We start from the raw sequence: 5,749 nt of genomic DNA, 5'->3' as shown, positions 1-5,749 counted from the left end.
TCATCCGGAAACAGACGATCTCGCGGAGCTTGTGGACCATAGGGGCTAGGATGAGGTCTTGGACCAACAGACGGTGGCCTGCGGGGACCGCGAGGTGGGGTGATGCCTCCTACATCATGCCAACCCATCACGTCTGGCAAAGCAGATCTCACAGGATAGAGATCGCGCATATCCGAATATCCAGCTTGCACCACCGGTGCAAACCGAGTCAATGTGGCCCAGTGGTCAGCACGGGTATTGAAGAGCTCCAACCTCAAGGCCTGATTTTCACGGTCCTTATCCTCGAGCATCTCAGCAGTGGTGCGAGTCCGTGAATCCTCCTGGGTGGGGTCAGCATAGATAGCCTGGAGATACCCTTGTGCTCCCGGAAGTGATCCTGGCATATACCGGAAATCAGAGTCCCGAAATAGACCAGATCTGACTCGCATGATGGTCATCATAGAGTAGACGGCGTCCTGCACAGCCATCTCAACAGTAACCCCGAGTCCATAGGAGCAGTGAAGGGGCTCGGTGGACCCAGGATAAGATGGAAATATCCTGACAGTGCAGAGATACTGGCTTTGATTAAAGTCTCGGAATTGCTCTTCGACCGTGTACTCAGGATACCAACGGTATCCAGCCTCAGTCATTACCCTGACCAACATGGCAGTATGGCCGGGTACATCTAGGCATCGAGTCAGGCGAACCACTTGATTAAGGTCGCGAGTGGCCATCTGAAAGCACAATCATAATGCAAAGGCATTAGAATTTCTAGCAAAATTTCGGCAGCATAACAGCTGTAAATGCTCAAGAAGGATTTTGAGACATTTGACAAAGGATTTCATACACACTCAATCATCATCATACCAAAGTTCTGAATCCATTCTAACAACATAATGTGGTAATAGAACTGAACTAGGCTTGTATCCATCAAACCTATAAGGTACTACTGATTAGTAACACGTGATCCTGATAGAGAGAATAGATCCTAATTCCTTAACCCCCGGTGGAAGAATAGACTGACTCAGATCATAAAGTCATAAGATAAAGGAGTAAAAAGAGCCTTACGTGCCAACCCACAAACAATTCCCCTACATATAACTAAAGAATTTCTAGACTCAACATCGACCAGTTTGGCTTGGAGAACCTACAGGCAGTCCGGCTCTGATGCCAACGCTGTCAGGACCCCGACTCGATGTGACATCGATCTAGCTTGTAACACCTCATATCACTTTGCGGCCTCACGCACGGTATCCCCACGGGTGTCGCCTTACCTTTGCCCGGGACCGTTTGCGCCTTTTGGCTCACGTATATGATAGTGTCGCTAGCATCCATATGATAAAGAGCCCGGGCTGACATGACTAGTCGTAAACCCAAAGTGGCACAGACTTACAGGGACAGACATTCATGACCCAGCTTCGAACGTGTCGGTCATCAGCAAGTGGGTCCGGGCTGTAGCACTGGGCTAGCAGGACTCTGTTAAACCGGGCTGTAGCGGGCTAACAGGACTCCAGTACTCAATGCGTGACATTTCCCCGAAGGAACAGACACCGGAACGAAGAAGGACACATGCCGGCCAGCCTAAGTGTTCCAGAGCAGTAGCAAGCTACCATGGCTCAGTGGTAACACTAGGAGACATTTCCCGGTAAGAGAGGCTACTAAAGATAAACAACTAGATAGTCAGATCCCACACATACCAAGCATTTCAATCATACACACAATATGCTCGATATGTGCAAATACAACAAGGCATCACAACATGACTCTACGACACAAGTACTTTATTTAAGGCTCAGAGAGCCATACATAACATACACAAAGGTACGGGTCACACGACCCAGCATTCAAGTCATACAGTCATACAAACCAGCAGCGGAAGTAACTTGTCTGAGTACAGACAACTAGTAAAATAAAAGAGGCTTGGAAAGCCTAGCTATACTACGAGGTCCTTCACAAGCTCAGGATCACCACCTGGGCCTTAGCCTACTCATTGATGTCAACGTCTACGTAGAACCCATCAGAAGGGGTTGCAGCGTATTCTGTGAAAAATGTAAATTATAGCAACATGAGTACAAAGGTACTCAGCAAGACTTACATCAGATCCTACATACATGCATATTATCAAGAAGGGTTGGTGGAGTTATTGCAGCAAGCCAGCTTTGAATCTTGGCTAGGCTAACCTACGAGACTCCAACTTGAAATGGTTTTGCGCACACGAGTCCGCTACTCTCCACTTCAATACACTACCGAGGATCCACCTCCGACTTCCTACGGAAGAGCCATCCTCGGCACTCACTCTTATCTTGAGGCTTTTAGTAGTTTCCATTTACTTGTCTATGAACTGTATAGGCAACCAAGTAGTCCTTTACCGCGGACGCGGCTATTCGAATAGATCATGATAACCCTGCAGGGGTGTACTTCTTCATACATGTTTCCACCACTTAGCGTCTGCACACGACATGTGCTCGGCAGACTTCAAGCGAAAGCCGACGTGGGTGTAGACCACGACCTACCTAAACACCTAAGCCTCTAGTCCAGGTTTATCGCCTATCCAGGTTCCATCCGCAGGGAGTCCGGCCGAGGTTTCCCATACGGCCCCGAACGATGTGAACAGGGTTCCCGAGATACCTAACGGGTATTCGGTACACCCGGCCACGTACCTACCGCATCACATCCCACCCCTACGGTCAGCGCTGTCCACGGCCTCCAGTAGGCTACAAACACCAGAAACTACTTGCAACTCCTGGACAGAGAGCTAGGGTGAATAAGAAGTCGAGCGGGGTCATATTTCAGGGCCCAATGCATGGTAGTAGCTGTATCTTAAATCACACATACAGATCTCAGTGCTTAAGGTCGGCTTCAATGAAACAACCCACCATGTACTCCTACATGGCCTCTCATCGATACCTTTACCAAATCGTGTTCACCACACCACTCTCATTATCGACATAATCATTTCACTCTAGCCCATCACCCAGATGAACCAGACCTGACACGACTCTAAGCATAGCAGGCATAGCAAGGTAGGAACAACACATACATATGGCTCAATCAACTCCTACACATGCTAGTGGGTTTCATCTAGTTACTGTGGCAATGACAGGTCATGCAGAGGAAATGGGTTCAACTACCGTAGCACACAGCAGTTTGAAACGCGTTGTCTTAATGCAGTAAAAGAGAGCAGGAGCGAGAACATGGGATTGTATCGATATGATCAAATGGTTGGTTGCTTGCCTGATGGTTCGAGGCACTGATACAGTTCTTCGTTAGGGTAATCACGGTACTCCTCGGGAGCAGAACCTGCTGCAAAGAACACCGATACACAACCATCACCAAACAATGTGCAACAATATGATGCATGCATGAAACATAGCAATATGAGTGTGTTGGGCTAATGCAACTAAGACCAGAAGGGTTTGAACCAATTTGAATCAAAGATTCAAAATTTCAAACTCAAACATGGCCTTTTAAAGTGCTTTTCCTTGTTCTGCATTAAACATCAGGTTAACTTGTTTAATCATGCAAGAAAATAGTACAGATGGATAGATTGAATTTTTCTGATCATTTTTCATATATAATTTGTCTGATTTGGAGTTACAGAATAAAAGTTATGAATTTTTGAAGTTTAAATTATATTCTGGAATTTCCTATATTAGAATAATTCCAGAAAATCAATTATTGCGTCAGCCTGACGTCAGTGTGACGTCAGCAGGTCAACGGAACACGTCCGGGTCAAACCTGACAGTGGGTCCCGCATGTCAGGGTGATTAAATTAATTAAAGTTTAATTAAACTAAACCTGTTTAATTAACAGGGCTGGGCCCCACCTGTCATTGACTCAGGGGAGTCAACCAGGGCCCACCCGTGGTCAAACCCGGGTCGGCTGCACCGGCGTTTAGCCGCCGGCGAGCCCGACGCGGTGGTGGAAGTGGTTTTGGCCGTTTTGGCCACCAAATGGGTCGCGGAGACCACCGGAGTGGAGCTGAGGACGAGCCGCAGCTCTTGGTGGAGTCCGTTGGGGTCGGGGTGGCCGGAGTTGGCGCCGGCGACGACTTTGGCGGCCACCGGGGTTCGGCCGAAGACGAACTTGACGCTAGAGGGGTCGGTGAGGCTCGGGGAGTAGCTAGCTAGGTGCTACAGAACACGGCGAGTAGGATGGACACCGTGGAGTGGCCAGAGGATGACCGGGAGCACGTCGGCGACGAGCTCCACGGCGGTGGGTGCGGTTGAGCTCCGGGAGGTCGCTACACGGCTCGGGAGCAAGAACGGAAGGAAGGGGAAGATGGCTAAGCTCACAGTGAGTGCGACGAAGCCCTTGGTGTGGCCGGAGATGGACCGGAGCGACGACGGCGTTGAAGGGGATCTCCGGCGACGGCGGTTCGGGCGAGGTCGTTGCGGTGGACTCGGGCGTTGCGAGCGCTCGGGGCTCGTCTTGCTCGATGGAGTGGACAGCGGCGGAGCTCCTGGACACGATGAGAGGACGCACGGGCGGCGGGGACCACGGCTACGACGAAGGCACGACGATGGTGGCGTCGGTCATGGCGGGGGAGCGCGAGGGGGAGGAGCTGGAGAGGAGAGGGGTTGTCTGGGGGTTCGGGGGAGCGAGGGAGGCTGATCCACGACGTCACCGGGCGCGGGGAGCGGCGAGGCGGCGAGCAGGTGCGTGGCGCGTGCTGCGGTCGCCGTCGGGCACCTGCCTGCCTGCCTGGCCGGCAAGCAGCTCGCTGGAGCGGCGCTGGGCTGGGCCATCAGGTGGGCCAGGAGCAGGCGCCAGGTAAGCTTTTTCCATTTCTTTCTGTTTTCTGTTTTTTTAATACTTCTGCAACTTTGTTGAATTAAATAAAATACTTAGGCTACTCCTAAAATCACCAAACTACTCCTGGTCCATAGTTGGATTATTTCCAACATGAAACATTTTAGTTTGGAGATATTTGAGCATTTAAATATTTTATATAATTTTAAATGCCCAAATTCAAATATTTATGATTTAATTCAAAACCCTAAGATGGCCTAGGAAAATGTGCATCACTTTTGGCAGAGGTTCTGAACCAAGACAAAAATGATGGGCATTTTAGAAGGGCATTTCAGGTTCATTGAAAAAGTTTTTAGTAAACCCTAGTTGGTTTCAGAGGGGACTGGGGGTTCTGTCATCCCCATTTCAGGTTTCTGGTGAAAGAATAAACATGATGCAACACTCTAATGCATGACTAGCTAGGGTGTGACAGTCTATGTTATTATTGGACACAATTCATCCACATAGTTAGTATTTTGAACTCCAGACAATGCATCGCTTTAGCAATCGAATATAAACGCGAGTATAGTTCATGTTGTGTGTGTAAAGCACATTATACATACGAAAGTTACACAATGAACATTATAAATAGCTACCTATGAACTAGAATACATTTGAATTCAACTTAAGGTGGTTTAAAAAAATCAAATTCAGCATAAAGTCCATTCAATTATTTGAATTTCTTATCATGGCATTTGTAAATCATACCTAAATTATGGGGGCACCAATCTTTGCTCTGATTTTGTGCATATAGCATATGTAGTCATGTACAAAATAGATTCAAATTTAGCTCCTCCATTCCAAAATAATTGTAGTTATAGGATTTTCAAGTGTCAAAATTTCAAAAAGAAGCGGATAATTTAATGAGGTTTTCAAACATACAAGGTCAAATTTAACGTTGTCTATTTAGGCCAATCCTCAAAGTTCAAGAGTACTCTAAACGTGAATGTTTGTGTTTCAAAATTTCGAACGAAGCGCC

This window comes from Triticum dicoccoides, chromosome 5A, assembly GCF_002162155.2.
Source record: "Triticum dicoccoides isolate Atlit2015 ecotype Zavitan chromosome 5A, WEW_v2.0, whole genome shotgun sequence".
NCBI classification, from domain to species: Eukaryota; Viridiplantae; Streptophyta; class Magnoliopsida; order Poales; family Poaceae; genus Triticum; species Triticum dicoccoides.
This window is presented reverse-complemented; position numbering follows the sequence as displayed.